Below are 14,656 nucleotides of genomic sequence, written 5' to 3' on the forward strand. Positions count from 1 at the left end.
ACGCTCACCACCAGGTGTCTCTGTCATATGCTCACCACCAGGTGTCTCTGTCATACGCTCACCACCAGGTGTCTCTGTCATACGCTCACCACCAGGTGTCTCTGTCATACGCTCACCACCAGGTGTCTCTGTCATACGCTCACCACCAGGTGTCTCTGTCATACGCTCACCACCAGGTGTCTCTGTCATATGCTCACCACCAGGTGTCTCTGTCATATGCTCACCACCAGGTGTCTCTGTCATATGCTCACCACCAGGTGTCTCTGTCATACGCTCACCACCAGGTGTCTCTGTCATATGCTCACCACCAGGTGTCTCTGTCATATGCTCACCACCAGGTGTCTCTGTCATATGCTCACCACCAGGTGTCTCTGTCATATGCTCACCACCAGGTGTCTCTGTCATACGCTCACCACCAGGTGTCTCTGTCATATGCTCACCACCAGGTGTCTCTGTCATACGCTCACAATCAAGTGTGTCTGTGTCATATGCTCACCACCAGGTGTCTCTGTCATACGCTCATCCCCAGGTGTCTCTGTCATACGCTCACCACCAGGTGTCTCTGTCATACGCTCACCACCAGGTGTCTCTGTCATACGCTCACCACCAGGTGTCTCTGTCATATGCTCACCACCAGGTGTCTCTGTCATACGCTCACCACCAGGTGTCTCTGTCATATGCTCACCACCAGGTGTCTCTGTCATACGCTCACCATCAGTCGGCTTCATGTCATGGTCCTCATGCTGAGAGCAGCTCCGGTCACATGTTCTCTGAGAAGGAAGAACAGACATGTGACCACCAGTTGTGTGTATGTATAAAATATATACAGTGGTCCCTCAACATATGATGGTAATTGGTTCCGAGAGGACCATCATATGTTGAAACCATCATATGTTGAGTACATATGTCTATGGAAAACTGGTAACTGGTTCCTGAGTCCATGAAATTTCAAGCAAAAGTAAGTAAAAATAACCACACAAAGTACATATGGGGTGGGGGGATTTGTGCCCAGGCCTGGGGTGGGGGAGATTTGTGCCCAGGCCTGGGGTGGGGGAGATTTGTGCCCAGGCCTGGGGTGGGGGAGATTTGTGCCCAGGCCTTGGGTGGGGGGGATTTGTGCCCAGGCCTGGGGTGGGGGAGATTTGTGCCCAGGCCTGGGGTGGGGGGGATTTGTGCCCAGGCCTGGGGTGGGGGGATTTGTGCCCAGGCCTGGGATGGGGGGGATTTGTGCCCAGGCCTGGGGGGGCGGGGGGGGGGGGGGAGATTTGTGCCCAGGCCTGGGGGGCGGGGGGGGGAGATTTGTGCCCAGGCCTGGGGTGGGGGGAGATTTGTGCCCAGGCCTGGGGTGGGGGGAGATTTGTGCCCAGGCCTGGGGTGGGGGGAGATTTGTGCCCAGGCCTGGGGTGGGGGGGATTTGTGCCCAGGCCCGGGGGTCTTTTGCCCAGGCCTGGGTGTACTTGCTGTTATGTCCTGGGGAGAGGGGGTTATCACTGCCGCTGCCATTGGGTGCGGGGTTAAGTTAACCCCTCACCCCATGGCAGCGGTAGCGTTAACCCGTCACCCCGCGGCAGCATTAACGACTCCGCCACGTGAGTGAGCTACTAAGCCAGTGGTCTTCAACCTGCGGACCTCCAGATATTGCAAAAACACAACTCCCAGCATTCTGAGAGTTGTAGTTTTGCAAGATCTGGAGGTCCGCAGGCTGTAGACCACTGTTAGAGAAAGTTGTACCTGTCCCCGCCTCTCCGGACCGTCACCGCTGCCGTCCCAGGGGCTTCCGATGCTGTCCCGCTGCTCCGGCGTCTTCTGCATCTTCTGCAGGGTCCGGGCCTCGCTTTCTGGTGACGTATTACATTGCTGCGCCGGTACGGCGTGCGTAGTGACGTAATAACGACGCCGGAAAGCGAGACCCGGACCCTGGAGAACATGCAGAAGACGCCGGAGGATCGCGAAGTGGACCCGGAGCAGCGGGGATAGGTAAGTGAACCTGTCCGGGATGATTAAACTGCTATCGGACAGCAGCTGAAGCATCCTGCGCTGTCATATAAAAGCATCGGATGTCCATTTCATCATATGTTGGGGCCATCGTAGGTCGGGGGGTCACTGTACATCTGTAAAAATTCTCTTCAGAGCTCCTCATCTTATCCCCCTCAGCTCTGGAGCTCCTCCATCTTATCCCCCTCATCTCAGGAGCTCCTCCATCTTATCCCCCTCATCTCTGGAGCTCCTCCATCTTATCCCCCCCCCATCTCTGGAGCTCCTCCATCTTATCCCCCTCATCTCTGGAGCTCCTCCATCTTGTCCTCCTCAGCTCTGGAGCTCCTCATCTTATCCCCCTCATCTCAGGAGCTCCTCCATCTTATCCCCCTCATCTCTGGAGCTTCTCCATCTTATCCCCCTCATCTTATCCCCCTCATCTCTGGAGCTTCTCCATCTTATCCCCCTCATCTCTGGAGCTCCTCCATCTTATCCCCCTCATCTCTGGAGCTCCTCCATCTTATCCCCCCCCCCCCATCTCTGGAGCTCCTCCATCTTATCCCCCTCATCTCTGGAGCTCCTCCATCCTGTCCCCCTCATCTCTGGAGCTCCTCCATCTTATCCCCCTCATCTCTGGAGCTCCTCCATCTTATCCCCCTCATCTCTGGAGCTCCTCCATCTTATCCCCCTCATCTCTGGAGCTCCTCCAACCTGTCCCCCTCATCTCTGGAGCTCCTCCATCTTATCCCCCTCATCTCTGGAGCTCCTCCATCCTGTCCCCCTCATCTCTGGAGCTCCTCCATCTTATCCCCCTCATCTCTGGAGCTCCTCCATCTTATCCCCCTCATCTCTGGAGCTCCTCCATCTTATCCCCCTCATCTCTGGAGCTCCTCCATCCTGTCCCCCTCATCTCTGGAGCTCCTCCATCTTATCCCCCCCCCTTCATCTCTGGAGCTCCTCCATCTTATCCCCCTCATCTCTGGAGCTCCTCCATCTTATCCCCCCCATCTCTGGAGCTCCTCCATCTTATCCCCCTCATCTCTGGAGCTCCTCCATCTTATCCCCCTCATCTCTGGAGCTCCTCCATCCTGTCCCCCTCATCTCTGGAGCTCCTCCATCTTATCCCCCTCATCTCTGGAGCTCCTCCATCTTATCCCCCCCATCTCTGGAGCTCCTCCATCTTATCCCCCTCATCTCTGGAGCTCCTCCATCTTATCCCCCTCATCTCTGGAGCTCCTCCATCCTGTCCCCCTCATCTCTGGAGCTCCTCCATCTTATCCCCCTCATCTCTGGAGCTCCTCCATCTTATCCCCCCCATCTCTGGAGCTCCTCCATCTTATCCCCCTCATCTCTGGAGCTCCTCCATCTTATCCCCCTCATCTCTGGAGCTCCTCCATCCTGTCCCCCTCATCTCTGGAGCTCCTCCATCTTATCCCCCTCATCTCTGGAGCTCCTCCATCTTATCCCCTCATCTCTGGAGCTCCTCCATCTTATCCTCCCCATCTCTGGAGCTCCTCCATCTTATCCTCCTCAGCTCTGGAGCTCCTCCATCTTATCCCCCCATCTCTGGAGCTCCTCCATCTTATCCCCCTCAGCTCTGGAGCTCCTCATCTTATCCCCCTCATCTCTGGAGCTCCTCCATCTTATCCCCCCATCTCTGGAGCTCCTCCATCTTATCCCCCTCAGCTCTGGAGCTCCTCCATCTTATCCCCCTCATCTCTGGAGCTCCTCCATCTTATCCCCCTCATCTCTGGAGCTCCTCCATCCTGTCCCCCTCATCTCTGGAGCTCCTCCATCTTACCCCCCCCCCCATCTCTGGAGCTCCTCCATCCTGTCCCCCTCATCTCTGGAGCTCCTCCATCTTATCCCCCCCCCCCATCTCTGGAGCTCCTCCATCTTATCCCCCTCATCTCTGGAGCTCCTCCATCCTGTCCCCCTCATCTCTGGAGCTTCTCCATCTTATCCCCCTCATCTCTGGAGCTCCTCCATCTTATCCCCCTCATCTCTGGAGCTCCTCCATCTTATCCCCCTCATCTCTGGAGCTCCTCCATCTTATCCCCCTCATCTCTGGAGCTCCTCCATCCTGTCCCCCTCATCTCTGGAGCTCCTCCATCTTATCCCCCCCCCCATCTCTGGAGCTCCTCCATCTTATCCCCTCATCTCTGGAGCTCCTCCATCTTATCCCCCCCATCTCTGGAGCTCCTCCATCTAATCCCCCTCATCTCTGGAGCTCCTCCATCTTATCCCCCCCCCCCCATCTCTGGAGCTCCTCCATCTTATCCCCCTCATCTCTGGAGCTCCTCCATCCTGTCCCCCTCATCTCTGGAGCTCCTCCATCTTATCCCCCTCATCTCTGGAGCTCCTCCATCTTATCCCCCTCATCTCTGGAGCTCCTCCATCTTATCCCCCTCATCTCTGGAGCTCCTCCATCCTGTCCCCCTCATCTCTGGAGCTCCTCCATCTTATCCCCCCCCCCCCTTCATCTCTGGAGCTCCTCCATCTTATCCCCCTCATCTCTGGAGCTCCTCCATCTTATCCCCCCCATCTCTGGAGCTCCTCCATCTTATCCCCCTCATCTCTGGAGCTCCTCCATCTTATCCCCCTCATCTCTGGAGCTCCTCCATCCTGTCCCCCTCATCTCTGGAGCTCCTCCATCTTATCCCCCTCATCTCTGGAGCTCCTCCATCTTATCCCCCCATCTCTGGAGCTCCTCCATCTTATCCCCCTCATCTCTGGAGCTCCTCCATCTTATCCCCCTCATCTCTGGAGCTCCTCCATCCTGTCCCCCTCATCTCTGGAGCTCCTCCATCTTATCCCCCCCCATCTCTGGAGCTCCTCCATCTTATCCCCTCATCTCTGGAGCTCCTCCATCTTATCCTCCCCATCTCTGGAGCTCCTCCATCTTATCCTCCTCAGCTCTGGAGCTCCTCCATCTTATCCCCCCATCTCTGGAGCTCCTCCATCTTATCCCCCTCAGCTCTGGAGCTCCTCATCTTATCCCCCTCATCTCTGGAGCTCCTCCATCTTATCCCCCCATCTCTGGAGCTCCTCCATCTTATCCCCCTCAGCTCGACCTGGAAGCTCCTCCATCTTATCCCCCTCATCTCTGGAGCTCCTCCATCTTATCCCCCTCATCTCTGGAGCTCCTCCATCCTGTCCCCCTCATCTCTGGAGCTCCTCCATCTTACCCCCCCCCCCCCCATCTCTGGAGCTCCTCCATCCTGTCCCCCTCATCTCTGGAGCTCCTCCATCTTATCCCCCCCCCCATCTCTGGAGCTCCTCCATCTTATCCCCCTCATCTCTGGAGCTCCTCCATCCTGTCCCCCTCATCTCTGGAGCTTCTCCATCTTATCCCCCTCATCTCTGGAGCTCCTCCATCTTATCCCCCTCATCTCTGGAGCTCCTCCATCTTATCCCCCTCATCTCTGGAGCTCCTCCATCTTATCCCCCTCATCTCTGGAGCTCCTCCATCCTGTCCCCCTCATCTCTGGAGCTCCTCCATCTTATCCCCCCCCCATCTCTGGAGCTCCTCCATCTTATCCCCTCATCTCTGGAGCTCCTCCATCTTATCCCCCCCATCTCTGGAGCTCCTCCATCTAATCCCCCTCATCTCTGGAGCTCCTCCATCTTATCCCCCCCCATCTCTGGAGCTCCTCCATCTTATCCCCCTCATCTCTGGAGCTCCTCCATCTTATCCCCCCCCCCCATCTCTGGAGCTCCTCCATCTTATCCCCCTCATCTCTGGAGCTCCTCCATCCTGTCCCCCTCATCTCTGGAGCTCCTCCATCTTGTCCTCCTCAGCTCTGGAGCTCCTCATCTTATCCCCCTCATCTCAGGAGCTCCTCCATCTTATCCCCCTCATCTCTGGAGCTTCTCCATCTTATCCCCCTCATCTCTGGAGCTACTCCATCTTGTCCTTCTCAGCTCTGGAGCTCCTCATCTTATACCCCTCATCTCTGGAGCTTCTCCATCTTATCCCCCTCATCTCTGGAGCTCCTCCATCTTATCCCCCCATCTCTGGAGCTCCTCCATCTTATCCCCCCCATCTCTGGAGCTCCTCCATCTTATCCCCCTCATCTCTGGAGCTCCTCCATCTTATCCCCCTCATCTCTGGAGCTCCTCCATCTTATCCCCCTCATCTCTGGAGCTCCTCCATCCTGTCCCCCTCATCTCTGGAGCTCCTCCATCTTATCCCCCCCATCTCTGGAGCTCCTCCATCTTATCCCCTCATCTCTGGAGCTCCTCCATCTTATCCTCCCCATCTCTGGAGCTCCTCCATCTTATCCTCCTCAGCTCTGGAGCTCCTCCATCTTATCCCCCCATCTCTGGAGCTCCTCCATCTTATCCCCCTCAGCTCTGGAGCTCCTCATCTTATCCCCCTCATCTCTGGAGCTCCTCCATCTTATCCCCCCATCTCTGGAGCTCCTCCATCTTATCCCCCTCAGCTCTGGAGCTCCTCCATCTTATCCCCCTCATCTCTGGAGCTCCTCCATCCTGTCCCCCTCATCTCTGGAGCTCCTCCATCTTATCCCTCCCCCCCCATCTCTGGAGCTCCTCCATCCTGTCCCCCTCATCTCTGGAGCTCCTCCATCTTATCCCCCCCCCCATCTCTGGAGCTCCTCCATCTTATCCCCCTCATCTCTGGAGCTCCTCCATCCTGTCCCCCTCATCTCTGGAGCTTCTCCATCTTATCCCCCTCATCTCTGGAGCTCCTCCATCTTATCCCCCTCATCTCTGGAGCTCCTCCATCTTATCCCCCTCATCTCTGGAGCTCCTCCATCTTATCCCCCTCATCTCTGGAGCTCCTCCATCCTGTCCCCCTCATCTCTGGAGCTCCTCCATCTTATCCCCCCCCCCATCTCTGGAGCTCCTCCATCTTATCCCCTCATCTCTGGAGCTCCTCCATCTTATCCCCCCCATCTCTGGAGCTCCTCCATCTTATCCTCCTCAGCTCTGGAGCTCCTCCATCTTATCCCCCCATCTCTGGAGCTCCTCCATCTTATCCCCCTCAGCTCTGGAGCTCCTCATCTTATCCCCCTCATCTCTGGAGCTCCTCCATCTTATCCCCCCATCTCTGGAGCTCCTCCATCTTATCCCCCTCAGCTCTGGAGCTCCTCCATCTTATCCCCCTCATCTCTGGAGCTCCTCCATCTTATCCCCCCCCCATCTCTGGAGCTCCTCCATCTTATCCCCCTCATCTCTGGAGCTCCTCCATCCTGTCCCCCTCATCTCTGGAGCTTCTCCATCTTATCCCCCTCATCTCTGGAGCTCCTCCATCTTATCCCCCTCATCTCTGGAGCTCCTCCATCTTATCCCCCTCATCTCTGGAGCTCCTCCATCTTATCCCCCTCATCTCTGGAGCTCCTCCATCCTGTCCCCCTCATCTCTGGAGCTCCTCCATCTTATCCCCCCCCCATCTCTGGAGCTCCTCCATCTTATCCCCTCATCTCTGGAGCTCCTCCATCTTATCCCCCCCATCTCTGGAGCTCCTCCATCTTATCCTCCTCAGCTCTGGAGCTCCTCCATCTTATCCCCCATCTCTGGAGCTCCTCCATCTTATCCCCCTCAGCTCTGGAGCTCCTCATCTTATCCCCCTCATCTCTGGAGCTCCTCCATCTTATCCCCCCATCTCTGGAGCTCCTCCATCTTATCCCCCTCAGCTCTGGAGCTCCTCCATCTTATCCCCCTCATCTCTGGAGCTCCTCCATCTTATCCCCCTCAGCTCTGGAGCTCCTCCATCTTATCCCCCTCAGCTCTGGAGCTCCTCCATCTTATCCCCCTCAGCTCTGGAGCTCCTCCATCTTATCCCCCTCAGCTCTGGAGCTCCTCCATCTTATCCCCCTCAGCTCTGGAGCTCCTCCATCTTATCCTCCTCAGCTCTGGAGCTCCTCCATCTTATCCCCCTCAGCTCTGGAGCTCCTCCATCTTATCCCCCTCAGCTCAGGAGCTCCACCATCTTATCCTCCTCATCTCTGGAGCTCCTCCATCTTATCCCCCTCATCTCTGGAGCTCCTCCATCTTATCCCCCTCATCTCTGGAGCTCCTCCATCTTATCCCCCTCATCTCTGGAGCTCCTCCATCTTATCCCCCTCAGCCCTGGAGCTTCTCCATCTTATCCCCCTCAGCTCTGGAGCTCCTCCATCTTATCCCCCTCAGCTCTGGAGCTCCTCCATCTTATCCCCCTCAGCTCTGGAGCTCCTCCATCTTATCCCCCTCAGCTCTGGAGCTCCTCCATCTTATCCCCCTCATCTCTGAAGCTCCTTCATCCTAAACCCCTCAGCTCTGGAGCTCCTCCATCTTATCCCCCTCAGCTCTGGAGCTCCTCCATCTTATCCCCCTCAGCTCTGGAGCTCCTCCATCTTATCCCCCTCAGCTCTGGAGCTCCTCCATCTTATCCCCCTCAGCTCTGGAGCTCCTCCATCTTATCCCCCTCAGCTCTGAAGCTCCTTCATCCTAAACCCCTCAGCTCTGGAGCTCCTCCATCTTATCCCCCTCAGCTCTGGAGCTCCTCCATCTTATCCCCCTCAGCTCTGGAGCTCCTCCATCTTATCCCCCTCAGCTCAGGAGCTTCTCCGGAGCTCCGCAATCCAAATACACACTCACCACTGGAGTTCCTCAATCCTATCCCCCCTCTCCTCTGGTGCTCCTCTTTTCTATCCCCCTTCACCTTCGGAGATTATCCATCCTATCTCCCTCTCACCTCCAGAGCTCCACCAGCCTATATCCCCCCCCCCCTCTCCTATGGCACTCCTCCATCCTGTCTCCCCCTCACCTCCGTAGCTCCTCCATCCTGTCCCCCATCCCCCTCCCTTACCTCCGGAGCTCCTCCATCCCGTCCCCCCTCTCCTCTGGACCTCCTCTATCCTGCCCCCCCTCTCCTCCGTAGCTCCTCCATCCTACCCCCCTCACCTCCGGAGCTCCTCCATCCTGCCCCCCCCTCACCTCCGGAGCTCCTCCATCCTGTTCCCCCCCCCCCCCTCTCCTCCGGAGCTCCTTTATCCTGTCCCCCCTCTCCTCCGGAGCTCCTCCATCCTGTTCCCCTCACCCCCCCTCTCCTCCGGAGCTCCTTTATCCTGTCCCCCCTCTCCTCCGGAGCTCTTTTATTCTGTCCCCCCTCACCTCCGGAGCTCCTCCATCCCGTCCCTCCCTCTCCTCCGGACCTCTTCCATCCTGTCCCCCTCACCTCCGGAGCTCCTCCATCCTGTTCCCCTCCCCCCCCCCCCTCTCCTCCGGAGCTCCTTTATCCTGTCCCCCCTCTCCTCCGGAGCTCCTCCATCCTGTTCCCCTCACCCCCCCCCCCTCTCCTCCGGAGCTCCTTTATCCTGTCCCCCCTCTCCTCCGGAGCTCTTTTATTCTGTCCCCCCTCACCTCCGGAGCTCCTCCATCCCGTCCCCCCTCTCCTCCGGACCTCCTCCATCCTGCCCCCCTCACCTCCGGACCTCCTCCATCCTGCCCCTCTCACCTCCGGAGTTCCTCCATCCTGCCCCCCTCACCTCCGGAAGTTCCTCCATCCTGTCCCCCCCCCTCTCCTCCGGAGCTCCTCCATCCTGTCCCCCCCCCCTCTCCTCCGGAGCTCCTCCATCCTGCCCCCTCCCCTCCGGAGCTCCTCCATCCTGCTCCTCCCCCCTCACCTCCGGAGCTCCTCCATCCTGCCCCCCCTCCTCACCTCCGGAGCTCCTCCATTCTGTCCCACCCCTCACCTCTGGAGCTCCTCCATCCTGTCCCCCCCCCTCACCTCCGGAGCTCCTCCATCCTGCACCCCCCCCCCCCTCACCTCCGGAGCTCCTCCGTCCTGCCCCCCCCCTCACCTCCAGAGCTCCTCCGTCCAGCCCCCTCACCTCCAGAGCTCCTCCGTCCTGCCCCCCCTCTCCTCCAGAGCTCCTCCATCCTGTCCCCCCCTCACCTCCGGAGCTCCTCCATCCTGTCCCCCCCCTCACCTCCAGAGCTCCTCCGTCCTGCCCCCCCTCTCCTCCAGAGCTCCTCCATCCTGTCCCCCCCTCACCTCCGGAGCTCCTCCATCCTGTCCCCCCCCCCTCTCCTCCGGAGCTCCTCCATCCCGTCCCCCCCTCTCCTCCGGAGCTTCTCCATCCTGTCCCCCCTCTCCTCCGGAGCTCCTCCATCCCGTCCCCCCCTCTCCTCCGGAGTTCCTCCATCCTGCCCCCCTCACCTCCGGAGCTCCTCCATCCTGCCCCCCTCACCTCCGGAGCTCCTCCATCCCATCCCCCCCTCTCCTCTGGAGCTCCTCTATCCTGTCCCCCCTCTCCTCTGTAGCTCCTCCATCCTGTCCCCCCTCCCCTCACCTCCGGAGCTCCTTTATCCTGTCCTCCCTCTCCTGCGGAGCTCCTCCATCCCATCCCCCCCTCTCCTCCGGAGCTCCTCCATCCTGCCCCCCTCACCTCCGGAGCTCCTCCATCCTGTCCCCCCCTCACCTCCGGAGCTCCTCCATCCTGCCCCCCCCTCACCTTCGGAGCTCCTCCATCCTGTCCCCCCCTCACCTCCGGAGCTCCTCCATCCTGTCCCCCCCCCCCCCCCTCACCTCCGGAGTTCCTCCATCGTCTCCTGACTTCTTCCTCGGGATCCCATCATTGGTCGCAGATGAATCCTTGGTGAAGAGTTTAGTCGCCTTGGAGGATGGAGAAGTCTTCATTGTCTACAGGAAGGAACCATCAGAGCACAGAGAACTGAATCAGAGATATATGTGCTAATGTACTAAACAGCAGAACTGCAACTTCTCATGGACACAAGTATTCATGCCCTTTAATATGACATGTCACATAAGTATTCATGCCCTTTAATATGACATGTGACATAAGTATTCATACCCTTTACTGTGACATGTGACATAAGTATTCATACCCTTTACTATGATATGTGACATAAGTATTCATACCCTTTACTATGACATGTCACATAAGTATTCATACCCTTTACTATGACATGTCACATAAGTATTCATACCCTTTACTATGACATGACATATGTATTCATACCCTTTACTATGACATGTGACATAAGTATTCATACCCTTTACTATGACATGTGACATAAGTATTCATACCCTTTACCATGACATGTGACATAAGTATTCATACCCTTTACCATGACATGTGACATAAGTATTCATACCCTTTACTATGACATGTGACATAAGTATTCATACCCTTTACTATGACATAAGTATTCATACCCTTTACTATGACATGTGACATAAGTATTCATACCCTTTACCATGACATGTGACATAAGTATTCATACCCTTTACTATGACATACGTATTCATACCCTTTACTATGACATACGTATTCATACCCTTTACTATGACATAAGTATTCATACCCTTTACTATGACATTTGACATAAGTATTCATACCCTTTACTATGACATGTGACATAAGTATTCATACCCTTTACTATGACATAAGTATTCATACCCTTTACTATGACATGTGACATAAGTATTCATACCCTTTACCATGACATGTGACATAAGTATTCATACCCTTTACTATGACATGTGACATAAGTATTCATACCCTTTACTATGACATAAGTATTCATACCCTTTACTATGACATGTGACATAAGTATTCATACCCTTTACCATGACATGTGACATAAGTATTCATACCCTTTACTATGACATACGTATTCATACCCTTTACTATGACATAAGTATTCATACCCTTTACTATGACATGTGACATAAGTATTCATACCCTTTACTATGACATGTGACATAAGTATTCATACCCTTTACTATGACATGTGACATAAGTATTCCTACCCGTTACTATGACATGTGACATAAGTATTCATACCCGTTACTATGACATTTGACATAAGTATTCATACCCTTTACTATGACATGTGACATAAGTATTCATACCCTTTACTATGACATAAGTATTCATACCCTTTACTATGACATGTGACATAAGTATTCATACCCTTTACCATGACATGTGACATAAGTATTCATACCCTTTACCATGACATGTGACAGAAGTATTCATACCCTTTACTATGACATACGTATTCATACCCTTTACTATGACATAAGTATTCATACCCTTTACTATGACATGTGACATAAGTATTCATACCCTTTACTATGACATGTGACATAAATATTCATACCCTTTACTATGACATGTGACATAAGTATTCATACCCTTTACTATGACATGTGACATAAGTATTCATACCCTTTACTATGACATGTGACATAAGTATTCATACCCTTTACTATGACATAAGTATTCATACCCTTTACTATGACATGTGACATAAGTATTCATACCCTTTACTATGCAGTGACATATGTATTCATACTCTTTACTATGACATAAGTATTTATACCCTTTACTATGACATGTGATATAAGTATTCATACCCTTTACTATGACATGTGACATAAGTATTCATACCCATTACTATGACATGTCACATAAGTTTTCATACCCTTTACTGTGACATGTGACATAAGTATTCATACCCTTTACTATGACATGTGACATAAGTATTCAAACCCTTTACTATGACATAAGTATTCATACCCTTTACTATGACATGTGACATAAGTATTCATACCCTTTACTATAACATGTGACATAAGTATTCATACCCTTTACTATGACATGTGACATAAGTATTCATACCCTTTACTATAACATGTGACATAAGTATTCATACCCTTTACTATGCAGTGACATATGTATTCATACCCTTTACTGTGACATGTGACATAAGTATTCATACCCTTTACTATGACATGTGACATAAGTATTCATGCCCTTTACTATGACATGTCACATAAGTATTCATACCCTTTATTATAACATGTGACATAAGTATTCATACCCTTTACTATGACAAAAGTATTCATACCCTTTACTATGATATGTGACATGAGTATTCATACCCTTTACTATGACATGTGACATGAGTATTCATACCCTTTACTATGACATGTGACATAAGTATTCATACCCTTTACTATGACATGTGACATAAGTATTCATACCCTTTACTATGACATAAGTATTCATACCCATTACTATGACATAAGTATTCATACCCATTACTATGACATGTGACATAAGTATTCATACCCTTTACTATGACATGTGACATAAGTATTCATACCCTTTACTATGATATGTGATATAAGTATTCTTCCTCGGTATCCCATCATTGTATACATAAGTATTCATACCCTTTACTATAACATGTGACATAAGTATTCATACCCTTTACTGTGACATGTGACATAAATATTCATACCCTTTACTATTACATATGATATTTATCTCTAGCTCCTGTCCCATTGGACAAGACACAGCTCTGTCTATATAAGGTCTCACAGCTGACAATGTATATCAGAGCAGACACCATGAGGCGGAAAGAACTGCCTGTAGAGCTCAGACACAGCCCTGTCTATATAAGGTCTCACAGCTGACAATGTATATCAGAGCAAACACCATGAGGAGAAAGAACTGCCTGTAGAGCTCAGACACAGCCTTGTATATATAAGATCTCACAGCTGACAATGTATATCAAAGCAAACACCATGAGAAGGAATGAACTGCCTGTAGAGCTCAGACACATTCCTGTGTATATAAGGTCTCACAGCTGACTATGTATATCAGAGCAAACACCAAGCCATGAGGAAGAAAGAACTGCCTGTAGAGCTCAGACACAGCCCTGTCAATATAAGGTCTCACAGTTGACAATGTACACCATGAGGTTGAAAGAACTACCTGCAGAGCTCAGACACAGCCCCGTGTATATACGATCTCACGGCTGACAATGTATATCAGAGCATACACCATGAGGTGGAAAGAACTGCCTGTAGAGCTCAGAGGCAGGATTGTGTAGAGGCACAGATCTGGAGGAGACAAAAACATTTCTACTGCACTAACATTTCACATGAGCTCAGAGGGCTTCATAATTCTTAATGGGGGGGGAGAAGGGCATTGGTAAGAGAATGTCCAGAACTATCACTGAGGCCTTCACAATCCGGGCTTTATGGCAGAAAGAGGGGAAACCAGGAACTGCCCATCACCTGCCCAATACCATGCCTACAGTGATCATGGTGGGGGCAGCATCATGTCTGGGGGAGACCAGGCACTGCTCATCACCTGTTCAATACCATCCCTACAGTGATCATGGTGGGGGCAGCATCATGTATAGAGGAAATCAGGCACTGCCCATCACCTGCCCAATACCATCCCTACAGTGATCATGGTGGGGGCAGCATCATGTATAGAGGAAACCAGGCACTGCCCATCACCTGCCCAATACCATCCCTACAGTAATCATGGTGGGGGCAGCATCATGTCTGGGGGAGACGAGGCACTACCCATCACCTGCCCAATACCATCCCTACAGTGATCATGGTGGGGGCAGCATCATGTCTGGGGGAAACCAGGCACTGCCCATCACCTGCCCAATACCATCCCTACAGTGATCATGGTGGGGACAGCATCATGTCTGGAGGAAACCAGGTACTGCCCATCACCTGCCCAATACCATCCCTACAGTGATCATGGTGGGGGCAGCATCATGTCTGGAGGAAACCTGCCCAATACCATCCCTACAGTGATCATGGTGGGGGCAGCATCATGTCTGGGGGAAACCAGGCACTGCCCATCACCTGCCCAATACCATTCCTACAGTG

At 53.1% G+C, this 14,656-nt stretch overlaps 1 long non-coding RNA gene across 1 annotated transcript in view; it reads right to left on the reverse strand.

Annotated features, from left to right (window-relative positions):
* Positions 1–712: 712 nt before the first annotated feature.
* Positions 713–14,656, reverse strand: part of LOC130304178 (uncharacterized) — a 65,671-nt gene continuing 51,727 nt past the window's right edge. Inside the window, exons 2-3 of the long non-coding RNA XR_008853977.1 lie at positions 10,514–10,627; positions 713–770 (exon numbers count right to left, since the gene is read on the reverse strand). This is a non-coding gene — a long non-coding RNA (uncharacterized LOC130304178). The remainder of the gene's footprint in view (positions 771–10,513; positions 10,628–14,656) is intronic.

Source organism: Hyla sarda, unplaced genomic scaffold (assembly GCF_029499605.1).
Source record: "Hyla sarda isolate aHylSar1 unplaced genomic scaffold, aHylSar1.hap1 scaffold_1265, whole genome shotgun sequence".
NCBI lineage: Eukaryota > Metazoa > Chordata > Amphibia > Anura > Hylidae > Hyla > Hyla sarda.